The 16,776-nt window shown below is 34.4% G+C and overlaps 1 protein-coding gene across 1 annotated transcript in view; it reads right to left on the bottom strand.

Moving 5' to 3' along the window:
- Positions 1 to 16,776, bottom strand: part of LOC131065726 (protein ROOT HAIR SPECIFIC 17) — a 59,315-nt gene that overhangs the window by 19,057 nt on the left and 23,482 nt on the right. The gene's annotated exons all lie outside the window — the stretch shown is intronic.

Below are 16,776 nucleotides of genomic sequence, written 5' to 3'. Positions count from 1 at the left end.
AAGAAGATGCAAACATAAATGAAGTATCAAATCCTCACAATCGTGAAGATTTCCTCTTTTGATCTATTGGTTTGTTGATCCATCCTTAAGTTAAATTCTGTTTTAGATTTAAGTTTCGTTCCAACTTTAAGTCAGAAATTTGTTGTGGATTTATCTTCTAGATAGGGTTTTAGAGGGAGTCCTATGACATCTTTAAAATACTCTTTATCTCAGTAGAATCTTATTGCTGGTTTCTAATCATTGTGTTCTATTGCTCTAATGATGAAATTGATAAATGTGTAACTTGATTATTGCAAATGTTTTCCTTTATTTTGAAACTAACAAGTGTTCTAGTTATATTCTATGATACACTAGGCGTATCATCCACCCTCTGCGGAGTGCAAGGTGGCAGTTCTCTCCACCCTCTACAGAGTGCAAGGTGGCAGTTCTCTCCACCCTCTGCGGAGTGCAAGGTGGCAGTTCTTTCCACCCTCTGCTGAGTGCAAGGTGGCGGTTATTTCTCACCCTCTACGGAGTGCAAGGTGAGTTCACCCTCTACGGTGTGCAAGGTGACAGGTTGTTCTTCTCAATGAAGAAGCTTATGTATCCTCTACGGTTGTGCATGATTTATGTTGTATGGTTATATATATCTTTGAGTATTAATTATTGCAGGTCTGCATATGGAAAGGTCTTTGTCATCCTCTATGGATGTGCATGATGAAAGATCATGGTGTTACATGTAGTGTAAAGTTATGAAGCGTTGGTTTCATCCTCTGCAGGGACTGCAAGAGAAGATCATGTAAAGGTTCATTGTAATATAATTGCGTGATCAAATCACGAATTGTGTATTGATTGTACTATTAGGGCTGGGCCCTAATCTTAAACATTGTAATTATTCATGCCATGGGATTGTCCATGTGAATATGGTTATGTATTTATTTTCCTCCCTAGTTAAGAGGGAGTGTTAGTTTATTGTAACTTAGTGAGGAAAATAAGTAAGGATTCGAATCCTTATAGGACTGGGCCCTTCTTCTTGATGTAACGTGGAGACTCAACTGGGTTCTTCTTCTTGATGTAACGTGGAGACTCAACTGGGTCCTATTCCCATGTAACGTGTAGATTAAGCAATTGATGTCTATAGGGCTGGGCCCAAATGTAATGTGTAAGCAATAGGGTTGGGTCCAAAAGGTAACGTGGCTCAAATTGCAAGTTATGTAGGCCCCAAATTGGGTGCCAACGTGCAAAGTAAAATATGTAAAATAAAGAGAATTGGTTAAGGCCGACTTAGAAGACTTGAACATGAATCTTGTATATAAACAAGATTCATTCTACACAATAGACATTCATTTTTAATTCATTGCTAGCCTTATGTGAATCAACCTTCAAAGAGCAGCGAACTATCTCCTTGTGTCAGCGATTCATTCCTAGGAACAACGAATTGTCTCAGTGGCAGCGAATCATATCCACAGTTAGCAAATTCACTCCTATGCTTTGTGAATGATCTGCATGACAGCAAACAGCAAATCTTGATAGTGCAGATAAGTCTATCAAGCTATTCCTTGTGCCCTAGTTTGGAATCTTCATTCTGTTGTTCTTATTTATATGTTGCTTCAAGTGCAGTAAGCAAAGTTGTATGCTGATATTGTCTAATATAAACTTGGATCTTGTTGCCGGGTTTTTCACCTCCAAGAGGGAGGTTTTCCCAGGGTAAACTTGTGTTGTGTGCCCTTTCTATTTGTGTGCTTTGATTCTTGCGACTGCATTATTATTTCCTGCTCATTATTGTTAATCTGATCATGAAAATCAACAGTTTAGTAGTCTTATTGTTTGTTTGCCTTATTTTAGTATAGAATTAGTGTGTTTATGCTCTAATATGCTTTTTTTCGTATTTGTTTTGTGTGTGTTGTTATAGGTGTTTTGTGGCATTTGCTTCTTTTTTCTCCCTTCAAACCCCACTGTCCTAGGTTTGCATTGCATTAGAGGAGCCTGCACATCCTCTCTTGATGTCATGTCCCCTCCTTGATCGTTACATATATATAGCATCAATGAAACAATTATTATTATTTAGTATAATATTTATCAACGAATAATTATTTGAAATTATTAGATATTTATTTATTTATTAAAATTTATGATTAATAATTTAATAATATTCTCAATATTTATTAATTAATATTATTAATATTTTATTAATGTTCATTAATATTTATTATATATATATATGGATATGAGCACATGTATATATCCACATACAAAATAGAGATGCAGCAAATAATGCAATACCAAAATTAGTACAGGCTACTAATCCATCGCCAAAGAGGAAGTTCGATTAATCAAACAAATATCGACTCACATCATGATTAAGGTATAAACCAAACAACAGCTGACCGAAATGAATCATCTTAGGAAGAAGTCGACTAATCCAATGATAAGTCATAATCACAAATAAGACAACGATTAGAAATAGCTAATTGCGATTATGATAAGCAAACCGATTGCTATGAAAAAAGACATCGAAAACATTAAATCAGCGATTATTATCCTGGAAGCGATTGAGGTAAGAAAAATGATCATTAGCACTGTCAGAATAATCTTAATTCAAAAAGACGCGATGCTTTATTAACTTAAAGGGGTAGCGATTTGATGAAGACACAACTCTTCATTAATTGAAGAGTCGCAACTCCTAACGGAGGAAGTTATATAAGGAAGAATCAGCATGTGAGTTTGACGGGGGGAGAATAAGGGAGACAAGATGACTAATCCAGAACTGTCATAAAGTTTACCGACAGCAACATCCTTGTTATTGGTGGTATGCATAGAATGTGCTTAATAAGTATGTGTAATATATGAAGCCTGATAATGTCTTTATACAGAATTTGAATAATAATATTAACTTAGACTGAAATATTTAATATGGCAATACATAATTTTATGACAGTGGTAGACCAGATTTGACATGGCCAGTTCTGTCTGCCATTGCCAGCCCCTAAATATAATAAATAACTAAAATTGTTTTAAGCAGTGGTAGTATTATAATTTATATAATAGGTTATTAGCAAATACATAAATCATTGGTAATAGTATTTAATTCATTTATTTATTTGTTTATATGTTCATATCAGAATAAGGTATATATATATATATATAGTTTTAAAAAGACAAATAACGACATTAGATTGTAAACCAACAAGAGTTCATAAGATAATAAACAGTAAGAAAAATATGTTTATATTTAATAATTCTTGTTACTACTGTTAATGTTTAAGAAGTTGGGAATTGAGATGTTTCTAAAGAGGGATAGTCTAAATCCAAGCAATAGTTTAAGTCCCAAGATAGGGTGGGAATCAGAAACCTGTAAACCTTGAGGGAACCTATTGTATTGTGGTATCCAAGCGCTTTAGTAACAAAGACCATTGTCTCCGTCCTTAAAGTTGAAGCAGTAATAAAAATGGACATTTGCATTTAGAATTATGAATGAGAAAATTAATTACCTAGTATAGTGAATGAACAATTTAATATTTGATAAATCAGTTGAACTATGGAATATCACTGATTGATTCATGTCAAGATGGAATTGTTACCTAATTAATCTAGTTTAAGTCATAAGTATATTGAAATAGATTAATTGTGGTTAAAACTGACCTAAACCTAGTAGGGGGCATTACACTTTGAGCTTGATTTCCATCATTTCAGCCCTCTTTTCATCAATTCCAAGTCACCCGTATCAGTCTGTGCTTGCCCCTCAGACATAGCAACCCCTAAGAGCATTGAAAATCTTGGATTGACCTCACTGATTGCTTGCCGAAACTCTCTTTGCTAGCCTCACTCTACTAGGCTTATTTGAAACCATATTTGGCCTTTGAAGATCCTATATACCTCAGGCTTATCCTATCGCTTTCATGTTATACAACAGCAGTCTAGCACCTCTTTCATGCTCACTTTGATACCCTGCATTGCCGTAAAGAGCTATGTAGTATATAGGGAACATTTATATAGGAAAGACTTACATCCTTGGTTTGCATCCATTTTGGTTGCATTCACTATATTTGGACAAAAATATAAAAAAAATATTTTCTTTTGCATGCTTAGATCAGATTCACTTTCCATATTAGTTGACATAACTTTTGGCATCAAAACAGCTTCAAAACCCAAAAACATTAAAGCATTTCAAAAGTCAAAACATAGATCATCACTCCCATTCTTTTTTTCTTGAGCAACTCCACCAGTTTTGAGAACCTTTTCTCAATCCTAGAGATAGGCACCTCCATACCTCCAACTACTCTCTTGCTACCCCTCACTCAATCGCTCCAAGATCATCATGACCACTTGCCTACTCATGCCACAGGACCCCTATTACACCTCTTGCCCTGACTTCAGCTCAATGTCAACAAACAACATTAATCCTTCCCAGTCGATCTAATTGGCTGTAGTCTCCATGCAGAGCTTTTGATCCAATTTTCTAAAAAGATCTATTCTTAGACATAGAGCATGGTGTAGCCATATAAGTGCACGTAGTGGGCCCCTCTTTTTAGCCAAATCGACTCATTTGTCACCAAGCAAGCTCCTTGGCGATATAGGGTCTCTTTTAGGGACTTCTTTCTTTGAATTTCTAGAGTCTTGGTCTAAGTTCCTTTTTTGGATCTCACATCCAATCTCTGCAGCTTGCTTTGGCTCAAATCCAAGAAGTCATGAGATGAGGATTTCTATTAGAACATAAATATTATTAGGGATCATACCCTTATAACATTTATACATTATTCCATTATAAGGTTTTAAAACCTTATACATATATTATGCTTTTCAAAGCATATACCATATAAATAATTAATAATCTAATAGTTTATTAAATTATTAATTATTTATAAATGGTAGTTTTTAATAGGTATGACTAATACCTCTTCAGCTATTTTGCCACCCCTTCCATATTTAAGGAGCTTCTCTCTCATTGAGAGGTACGGGAATTTGGAGTTATATAGTGAATTCTATTACTATGCACAAGATGTATTATTGGTCATGTAGAAGTAAGGAGAAGCGTTTCCCTAGGTTCAATCTATATTTTAATTGATCACTTTGTTTATGTTCTATAATAGAATGATGTGTTATGGGGTTTCCAACTGAAAGGATCTTCCCCATGTATATGTTGTGTAATGTGTTTGATCATTGTATCTTGTAATTTTATCTTATTTATTAGATATTTATTTGTAATAATTACTAACCTAAGATCCTAATTTTTAACAATTTCCTTCATTGGATTTTTTTAACAATGATGGAAAGCATAACCTAGGCATGTTGAGTGCAATACTCCACATAGGGCATTAGCTCAAATCCCAATAATTTTTTTTTGCGGTCAACACAATTTTACTCTCTCTGATCACTTAAGTCCCAGAACTGGGCAAGTTGAGAGCATACAAAGTAAGAACAAGGATAGAGGAAAAACAATTAGAAGTATTGGTGGCAAGCCAAACAACTTACAATTTAAAAACAATCATAAAAACATGCTAGTCAAATGCATTGATATTGAGTGCAAACAAAGTTGTATGGCAGATTAACTATGCAAGGTGGGGTAAAATAGAAACTTAAAATGGGATCCAACTGTACTACCATCCAAGTATCTTTTACAATGAAAGTACTTGGAAAAGAAAGAATATGGCAAAATACCTTTCAGATTATTACAATATTGATTGATATTCATTTACAAACATATTTGAACCAAACTTAGACACATCGTTTTCATTATTCTGAGAATGAGCATTTTGTCAAACACTTTACAACCAACAGGAAAATCATAAAAAATAAATTTGCACCTTGCTTGTTAACTGGAACTGCCTGAAAATGATGAATATTATTAACTAAAAGCCACTAGAAGCCTAAATGAAGATGCTCAATCATACTCAAAAGTTATAGTTCAACTGGTGTAATATCCAAGGACAAACAAAGGATTAAAAGCAGCACCTGTATTCAGAAATTACGCTTCCCATAGTGTCAGCTAGGCTAGAAAAGGTCTGCAGCCCCAATATTGACCCCAAAATGCCCCTAGTTAGCTGCAACCTAATCTTTTGCTAGGATGGTCTAGTAGAGACTTGTACAGCCTAAAATAAAGGAGCAATCAAAATAGAACAGCAGCAATGACAGGTATTAGTACAGCTAGAATGAAAATAGCTAGGCACCAACACTTAAATCCTTCTCCTCAACATTCAGTGTCATTGAAAATTCTATAAAAAGGATTAAACTGTACGGCTTGAAATACTGGGATTGGCTCTTTCAACAACTGAAATTATGCATCTATAATCATATTAAACTGTTTTGCAAACTCTAAAAATATTCATATCAAAACTGGAAGAGCATAACTGAAAACCTCACACCCCAAACTGAAGCACTAAAAAATGTCAAAATATAGTCCACTAACAATCCCTAGATGAAATTGCGTGGAAAACTAGGACAGTTTTTGTCCTCAAAGCTTTCAAATTTTCAAATGGCTTCCATCTTTGGGAAATGAAGAAGATGAACGTGCGTTCATTCTTGACAAAAGAAATAATTCCAAAAAAAAATGTAGTCCTTTTCAATAACTCTCCTCCTATGACTTTCTTCAAGCTATTTTAGGAAAAAGCAATTTCTTTTACTTTTTCATTGCTTTTTTGATAAAAAAGTGTTTTGCTTCTTCATTACTTTTTTGAAAAAGCATTTCTTTTCTTTTTGTTCCTTTTAAAAAAACACTTTTTCCAAACGAAAAACATAAAGTGTCCTGATGACCCTTTTTAGCACCTCGAGCCTAGCAACACAACTTAAAACGCCTTTCTAAATAATTAAATATAAGTCATTTAATTTTACTTTTTCAATGACTTTGATATTTAATTATTTAATTAATTTTCCCCTTTAGACCATCTCAAGATCTTACGGAAAATATTAAAATAGGCCAAGTAAACTGTCCTGATAGTTCCACCAACTCCTTAACTGCATAAGAGTTTACTCCATGGAAACTAACCTCTATCCAAAGATGATGGACCTCTCTCCAAGAAGTTTGGAGTACTCCCAGAATGTTGGATTCGCAGATGGAAAGTACCATTGCGCATATCTAGGCTCCCAGAACACACCACTGCTATCAAAATTTCCTTAAGAGAAAGCAGGTGTTCTCCAAAGAAGTTGGAGTTTACAAAAATGTTGGAATGGACCAAAAAGGGAAACACTACATTAAGATAGGCACTCTGATAGATGCAACAGTTTCTTTGCTAAAACAAGCAAGACAAATAAAACAACTTGTTGCCTTGAGGAATGGAAGGGGAGGTCCTAGTAGACATGATTTTTCAATAGTCCATGACAAAAATATTGTGTGTTATTGGACTCAACTGTTTTAACCTTTTTGCATCAACATTTTAGATCACACTATGATCCATTATTGGGATGAGGATGAGAAAGCCCGACCAACCAACAAAACAAAAAACAAGCAATTAGACCAAACATCTAGCAAAACCCTAATCAAGGATCACATCCTAATCAACAACTTCGTCCCTATAAAATGATCAAGCCAAAAACAATCAAAACAAGCCTAATAATTATTGCTTTGCTTCTGGATTTTACTGTGTATGATTTTGTTTGCATCAATGTTTTGGATCACACACTATGACCCATCATCAAGATGAGAGAGCTGCATGAAAAAAACGGATGAAATGTAGACCAAGACAAGTTAAAAAGTGGAGGGGAGAGGATAGCATGAGGTTCAAAGAAGGTGAAATAGAACCAAGACAAGATGTGAGAAAATAATAAAGAGATGAAAAAATAAAGAAAATGTGAAAACTAAGCAAAGGGGTGATCTAAAGATTAAGGGTCACCCGACAAAAAAGAAAGAAAAAAATTAAAGATTAAGAAGGAAAGGAATAATATACCTATACTAATTATATTAATTCTCAGCAAAGACACAAATCCATGCATGCCAAACAAGCTCTTGAGAAAGGAATAGGTCAAAATAACCCTAACTATCTCTCTCACATGAGATATAAGGAGTTGGCAACAAATGGAAGACAAGTTTGTATTAGTTCAAAGCACAAAAAATGATAGTAGGCAGCATTCTCAAACTCAACGTGGCAATAAAAACCCTAAACAAGGTCATCATACTACCCATTCTTGGAAGCCTTATTGACACATTAGTAGATCATTTTAGGTAGTTAGAAACAAATCACATTCACCATCCCCTCGCCAATAGGAAAACTAGGCTAACTAGGAGATCCTTGTCCCTAATCTACATGCCTCTAACACCTAGTTTGCTCCCAGAAACTAGATCCCCACAATTGGCAATGAGATTGATCAGCTTAGCTCTTAATATCATTACTATCCATGCACAACCAATAGGATAGTTATCAGCCTTTGGCATGATCAAATTGCTCAAAGTTGGCATAAGGTATTTCTTCAAATTAAGATCATAACAAGTTTGTGGCTCATTTTGTCTCTTGATGGAGGCAAGTCCTCTACTCTTCCAAAAGCAACCCTCACATGGACCACCGTGTGGGAAGCAATCTTTTTCCACCCATCATTAACATAAGAAGTTTAGAGATTGCCCTATAGACCAAGCTGCTATTAACACATAACACAACCTTAGAGAGTATGTTACATGCAGACTAGGTACCTAATGGCAGCTGTTGGTAAATAGATTTGTCCCTAAGATGTTTTTCTGAAAAAACAACTTGACTTGCCCAATAGAAGTTGAAGAGCACACGGTTATACTGAGAGGGGGTGAATCAGTATAACAACAATCTTTTACCAATTTAAACTTTTTCAACTTCAATCACAAGTATATAACTTATTTCATTAAGATATTCATTGCACACCAACATTCATATGTGATCTAAATAATATGAACACAAGTAGAACACAAGATATATACGTGGAAACCCTTACGGGAGAAAACCACAGTAAATCAATACTTTTATTTATTTCTTCTTTTACAATATTTCGTAGGCACCAACCTACTAGAGGCACCAACCCCTAACCCTGTTTGTGAGCACCAACCCACTGGAAGCACCAACTCCCACTTCTGAAATTTGTGAGCACCTACCACTGGAAGCACCAACTCCCAATTCAGAATCTGTGAGCACCAACCTACTTCACATAAATCTGATTTTCCACCTTGGCAATGTTGCTATAACAACAGCTAATGGACAATTTGATCTTCTCAAATCTGCATATATTCCTTCCTCACACGCATATACTCTTCTTCACAAATCTGCATTTACAACTTTTTCAATTCTTCTTCACAAATCTGCTGTAAAGTCTTTCTTACATCTGCTACAAATTCTTCCTTAAATCTGCATCATATCCTTCTCTGTATCTGTATAATATCCTCCTTTATATCTTTATGAATACCTCTTTAATATCTGTGTATACTACTCTTTTCTGTCAGCATATACATCAGCATATATATCTGAATTATATATTTCTTTATTACTTATCACTCATTCTTTTATTTCACTCACACTCCTTATTGCACACAACTCACACATATTACATTCTTCACTCACACTCACCACGTACACCTGAAAATTACACTTTTACTGAATTATTATTTCAGCATTGTATTCCGCACTACACTTCTTAAATATATATTTCTTTTTCATGCCATACACCACACACACCTCTATATTTCTATTACTTACGCTTTATATCTTTCATATATCTCTTTACAAGGATTGTGTCTCCTAGAAAAAGACTGACTTTAGCATGTAGTTTTTAATAAACAAATTACATTATAGAAATCGTAACTTTAATAACCTTTCATCATTCCAATAGAGTCGCTGTCTTCTCTTTCACTAACTTTTCTTAACATCTGTATCATACGTGTCTCTTAGATGAGACATAAAAGTTTTGCCTTAAACAAGCGTTTATATCAATTATTATTCTTGAATATGATCACACCTTTATTAACACATTTAGATCGAAAGTTTTTGACTTCGATCATATTTTGATTGGCTTTGAAGGATACTATTGTTTTATCGGGTTTTATCCTTTGTCATTTAATCGCTGCTATTGTCTGAGATATACGGGTGCTTAATATGATATATATACTTTTATTCTCCATTCATTCACACAACACCCTTCTTTGTTTCGTCCATAAAATCGCACCTTACTCCATAGTCGCTACCATCTCAATGCAATAGTATATTGTAGTCTCAACTATCGATGGTATTACCATGTTTCCTCTCTGCCTGAAGCTCCTCAAGAACCCCGTCATACCTTGATACGTATTTGCCTTCTCATAATTTTAGCAGTTCCATATATATTGACTGCGTATTTGTCTTTGCCAGCAATGATCTGTCGATTTGTTTTTGACAGCACTGACTGTGTAGACATCTGCCAGTAAATGTGAACTGTTCTCCAAATACGAACTGCATATAAAGTCTTCTAAAAATCTTTTGATGATCATCGGCCATATTAATCATTGCATGAAGTCGGCAGTATTTATTTTAATAACTATTTCTGACTTTTGACTTAACTGATCGCACCTTGTTTTCAAACCCTTCTAAGGTAGTGACTCTGTCTCTCGCCACTTCTATCACTATTCCTTTGTCCTTATCCTTAGTAATATGTAATCGCTGTCTTTTGAAGGATACAAAAACCTTTGTAAGGTTTGAATCACCGCATTGTATATTATAATCATTATACACGATTTATATTTGTTGACTTAGTCAATATAAATCGTAACCTTTCACCCTTAATTTTTAATGTTACCAAGTCGATGATAGAATTATCGACTCCCTCCAAATTGATAGATTTTACCAGCCGATGAATACAACTTAGATATAATCGATTTTATCTTGGACATGGGTAATTATCTTGGACAAGTTTTGACTTTCCATTATATACATTGGCATAGTCACCGTATTACAGTGCATATATTTCGGTATGTTCTTCACGTGCAGGTAGAATGACAAGAATGGTCACCGTAGCTGCTTCTGTTAGATATTTCTCTACATACACATAGTTTTCTGTATATGTATGTTACACCAAATAAATGTATACATATCACTGCATCTTTTATGTTGGACTGTATCTTTAATGGATTGATATGAATTGCTTCTCCTTTATAGCCTTTAACTCCTTTGACTTTTATCATCTTCACACATATTGCCTGGTGCTTTATGGCCCAATCAGATCAGCTATCCTCATATTGATTTTGCTGTTGATATTCTTCATCATTCATAGAGTCATCATAGAGTCATCTTATATATGGAGTTTATCTTCAATTCTGATCATTTATCTGATCATGGAGATGTCTTCAACATATAAATCACAGCTATCCAATTCATATAAATCACAGCTATCCAATTCATATAAATCACAGCTATCCAATTCCTTAACCATTACCTTTGACATGACTAATTTGTCTTCTTTGACATCAATGACAATATTTCCATCAGAAGTGACAAAGTTTACAGTAGTTACAGAGATGACATTGAATTAACGATCTTCCTCTGCATTTGAGGGACAATTCCATCATATAATAGGTTTCAAATTTGTAATGTCCCCTTTTATGAAATGCCCTAATTTATCCTAGATTTCAATTCTTAACAGCTAAGGGTGGGTTAGAGAGAATACTTTTATTTCTCAAATAAGAAATCCAGAATACTGTCTTATCCTGACAGTAGTTGCAGATTCAATCTCTTTGTTCTCTTCTCTTCCAGGGTTGTTCCCTGGTCTGATCTGGGCACTAGAGTGGTCCCTTATATCCTTCCCTAGACATTGGAGAGTCGTGACCCTTTCCATGGGTTGCAATGATTGTGAGGGATGCGCCTTTTCATGGTTTGACCGCTGCCCCTCTGTTAATCTATGTGGACTATTCGGTTGTTAGGAATGTTATCGCACTTCTTAAATCAATTATGATGAATATGGTCACTGCATTATAGAAGTGATCTGATCCTTTAGGCTGATGCTGTGAAGCTATGCATTGTCTAACGAGCCCGACTTCCATGGGATAAGCGATTGTGTTTGATTTCATGAAATTGTGAAGTCTTACTTTGTAAGACAATTTCAACGATTGATTTGCTGTTCACCAGGTATCAGGTCGGGAGCATGACAAATTAAGGAATGGGCTAAAAGTGTACTTTCAATGTATTATGAATGTAGATGGAATTAAGTATGACTATTACTATTAAATTCTGCATAAGAATATCATCAGACTTCGTTTATTAAGCACATCCCCATGCATACCACCAAGAACCAGGATGTTAATGCCTGTAACTTAATAACAGTGCTGATCTGGTCTGGTCGTTGGTGATATCACTAGAGGCTTTTGATTATTTTCCCTTATATCACTCGATTTGGGGGAGAGGTCACACTTCTTCATCATGTACGCCCTTTGGCAAGAGACACACCCTTTCACCCTTAGCACCCTTTGAAAGAGTGCAACTCTTTATTATTTCTGCCCTTTCAAATCAGATCTGCACTTCTGATTCCCCCAACTTATTCCCCTTAAATGAGGTTCTCTTCCCTTTTTATATCTCATGTTTGAGGGAGTCACAACAACATTTCCATCAGAAGTGACAAAGTTTACAGTAGTTACAAAGATCACATTGAATTAACGATCTTCCTCTGCATTTGAGGGACAATTCCATCATATAATAGGTTTCAGATTTGTAATGTCCCCTTTTATGAAATGCCCTAATTTATCCTAGATTTCAATTCTTAACAGCTATGGGTGGGTTAGAAAGAATACTTTTATTTCTCAAATAAGAAATCCAGAATACTGTCTTATCCTGACAGTAGTTGCAGAATCAATCTCTTTGTTCTCTTCTCTTCCAAGGTTGTTCCCTGGTCTGATCTGGGCACTAGAGTGGTCCCTTATATCCTTCCCTAGACATTGGAGAGTCATGAGTCATGAAAGAATGTTTGATGATAAAGATATAGCAAGTTTCAAACCTAATTCAGGACGATGTGAGGATGTTGAAAAAATAATCTGATCCTTTCCATGGGTTGCAATAATTGTGAGGGATGCACCTTTTCATGGTTTGACCGTTGCCCCTTTGTTGATCTATGTGGACTATTCGGTTGTTAGGAATGTTATCGCACTTCTTAAATCAATTATGACGAATATGGTCACTGCATTATAGAAGTGATCTGATCCTTTAGGCTGATGCTGTGATGCTGTGCATTGTCTAACGAACCCGACTTCCATGGGATAAGCGACTGTGTTTGATTCATGAAATTGTGAAGTCTTACTTTGTAAGACAATTTCAACGATTGATTTGCTGCTCACCATGTATCAGGTCGGGAGCATGACAAATTAAGGAATGGGCTAGAAGTGTACTAACTTCAATGTATTATGAATGTAGATGGAATTAAGTATGACTGTCATTCATATTGCAGTCTATATTAATATTACTATTAAATTCTGCATAAGAATATCATCAGACTTCGTATATTAAGCACATCCCCATGTAACTTAATAACAGTGCTGATCTGGTCTGGTCGTTGGTGATATCACTGGAGGCTTTTGATTCCTTTCCCTTATATCACTCAATGTGGGGGAGAGGTCACACTTCTTCATCATGTATGCCCTTTGGCAAGAGGCACACCCTTTCACCCTTAGCACACTTTGAAAGAGTGCAACTCTTTATTATTTCTGCCCTTTGAAATCAGATCTGCACTTCTGATTCCCCCAACTTATTCCCCTCAAATGAGGTTCTCTTCCCTTTTTGTATCTCATATTTGAGGGAGTCACAACTTTTCATTTCTTGTCTTTTGAGCATTCATTAACTTAATTAAAATTTAATTATATTTAATTATACTTGTATATTTTTATTTTAAATTTTATTATTATTATTTACCATTAACTTTTATTTCAAAGTAGGCACATTATAAGATTATTGGGAGAATGCTTTTAACAAAAAATAGGAAAGATGCATAAATTAAAAGTAAAAGAAAGAAAGGAAACTCAAGATATAATTGATATTAGGCCAAAATCTAGCTTTTCCAAGAAATATAACTTAACGGTATAAACAATAAGTCTCATACTCAGCATAATTAGTATAATAAATTCCTCAAAATAGATTGTCGAAAAGATAATAGCAAGATATTAACATAAGAAAAATAATATCTGTGCATAGTTTTAGGCTCGAAATCTGAATATGACTATTCAACTTCTAGCATGCAAAATAAAGGTTGATAAAAGAGATAATATTTACAACTGGAACAGCAATCTTTGAAAGGTTGTTGTAATTTAACATAAGGAAAATAAACAGCAATTTAGAATCAATCATGCAATGTTCAATTGTATTCCTTGCATTCAAAATCTGTGAGCTCAAAGACTCCACTAAAAAATTCCTGTACAACTTCTATAAAAATATTCCCAAATGGAAATAAGGAGAAAGAATAGGGATAACCCTGGAAAAAATATGAGATAAGCTAGAAGAAAAAGATCACTCCTTTACCTAATGATCATACATAAACCTTTCTTTGTAACTCGTTGAAGAGTAAAATTAGAAAGAAACTTTGCTTTTTTATCATTATCATATAACATTAAAGTTTACTTTAAAGTTATTACAAAGTAACTTTATATAAGGTCACCTCAAATGTAAAAGATAAAGAGTTATAAAATATCATTGAGGGGCATCCTTATCCTTTTCTTGACTTTGACTACTGGAGTTGTTTTTTGGTTTAGACAATAAGAAGAGGTATTAGATATAATATAATGTTAGGCAACTAGACAATGTTAAACAACATTTTGTACATATGCATTTATTGCTTATTTAATGATGTAATGACACCACATTAGATTTTAGACACTTAATGATGTTACACAATCAATGTATGTCTTCAACATATATATGATAAGACAAACATAAAGTTATTATATCACAAATGTATGTACTATCCATAAATGTGACTTCCACATTCAATACAAACAGACATGTTGAAACGTATGCCATCCAATTCTCTCAAACTCCATGCAGCCATTCTTCTGATTGGCACAGATTCTAAGGTGAAGGTTATCCCAAAATAGGAGATGTCAAGTATAAAAAATATATTGGTAGGTAAGCTCTCTACCAAGCCCTTAACCCATTGGATGGTTGGGGATATATAATGACCAACTATGACTCATATAATCCCTATATCAGTCATTCATTAGTTCCTAATTATATTTATTAATGATTCCTATATATAGGAGGTAGTGATTAGTTGTCGAGCATCATACTGGAAATTTTGTTCTTGTTGTAAGAATTTTGGAGGTTGCTCCCTCAAAGTGACTTATAAGAATAAGGTATTTGTATCCTCTTTTCTTGTGCTAAGCAATTTCATTACAAGTGGTATCAGAGCATGTTCTTGGCACCTTGAAGGGGAAGAAAACCAAAAAAATTTATAATTTAGCAGGCACTATTGTCAAACATATCTCTCTCATACTTGCAAATTTATTTTGAAATCTAGATGGGTGATCAAAGACACATTAAAAAAGCTACGTTCCAAATTTGAAGAAATTTGAAACATTATTTACAGACTTATTGTGAAATTAGGATTTTTCACCACATTCACTTCCAAGGCTACATTATCTATCTTTATGAAAAAAATTTACCAAAGTGAGCATCGGATGCTAGCTAAAGTAAAAATTTGGCAAAAAAGTTGGATTTGTTTTTAATAATTTATTGAAAGATTAGTTAGTGACTTTGTGGCTGCTTTCAAAAAGAAACAAGGGAAGGAATCCAATCACAGAAAGGAATCCTGTGGATAGAGAGGATTCGGTAAAAGAAGAGATGTCCCAAGATTTTGAGGCTAATTGGAACGCATCAACCACCAAATTCAAGGAAAAATAAATTTGATCATAGCTTCCAAGTTAGGTTGAATTAATGCTAAAGTTTCTCAAGAAAGTTTCAATAATTAAGGAAGAGTTCAAATGGTGAAGGATCCCATTCTACATCGAAAGCAAGTACTTTCTTCCCTCAAGACTAATCTCACCCTAGCACCAAACCAAATGAAGGATGACCAACATCAGAAGTGAGAAATTTTGAAGTAGGAGATTCACATCAAGAATCGTGAAGTAAATGTGTCTTCTAATAGAAATGAGGATTCTTGGTTTTTCATTGATAGAAGTTGAGGACTAGGCTCATTATGGAATACCTCATCAAGAGAAAGAACTTTCATCTTAAACATACTAATTGGAGAGATGAATATTTCATGTACAACCATCCACAATTAATCATTGTCATCCTCAACACTTGTTTAAAAGGGGAGAGGCATGCTACACCTTTAACCCATTAGATATATGGGGACATGTGACGACCAAATGACTCATATAATCTCTATATTAGTCATTTATTAATTCTTTATTATATTTACTGTAAGCGAGGTCGGCCTCATTAGAATTAGGGGATTAATGCTGCCCAACAATGCCTATAAATAAGAGGTAGTGAGTAATTGTTAAGTATCTTATTGAATGTTTTGTTCTTATTGTAAGAAGTTTAGCGGTTGCCCCCTCAAGGTGCTTTATTATAATACAGTATTTGCATCTTCTTTTCTCTTATTCTTATCTTATGCTAATTAATTTCATTACAATCTCCAAGGATATTAACACTACAAACACAAGAAGCCGTCCCCTAAACATCAACAAATATATAAACATAGGAAATGAAGTGTTTTTCAATATAAATGAACCACCCCATATAAATCAACCAATAGAAAAAAAATAGAGCCAGACTGCCATCAAGGAAATGATACTTTGTATCATATAACTTTAGGACCAATTAGAGGATAGATCAAGCATAACTAGCAAACTTTTCTTATGAATCTAATTCCATGTTCCTCATAGAATCATGTAAATCT

Source organism: Cryptomeria japonica, chromosome 7 (assembly GCF_030272615.1).
Source record: "Cryptomeria japonica chromosome 7, Sugi_1.0, whole genome shotgun sequence".
Classification (NCBI taxonomy): Eukaryota; Viridiplantae; Streptophyta; class Pinopsida; order Cupressales; family Cupressaceae; genus Cryptomeria; species Cryptomeria japonica.
This window is presented reverse-complemented; position numbering and strand designations above follow the sequence as displayed.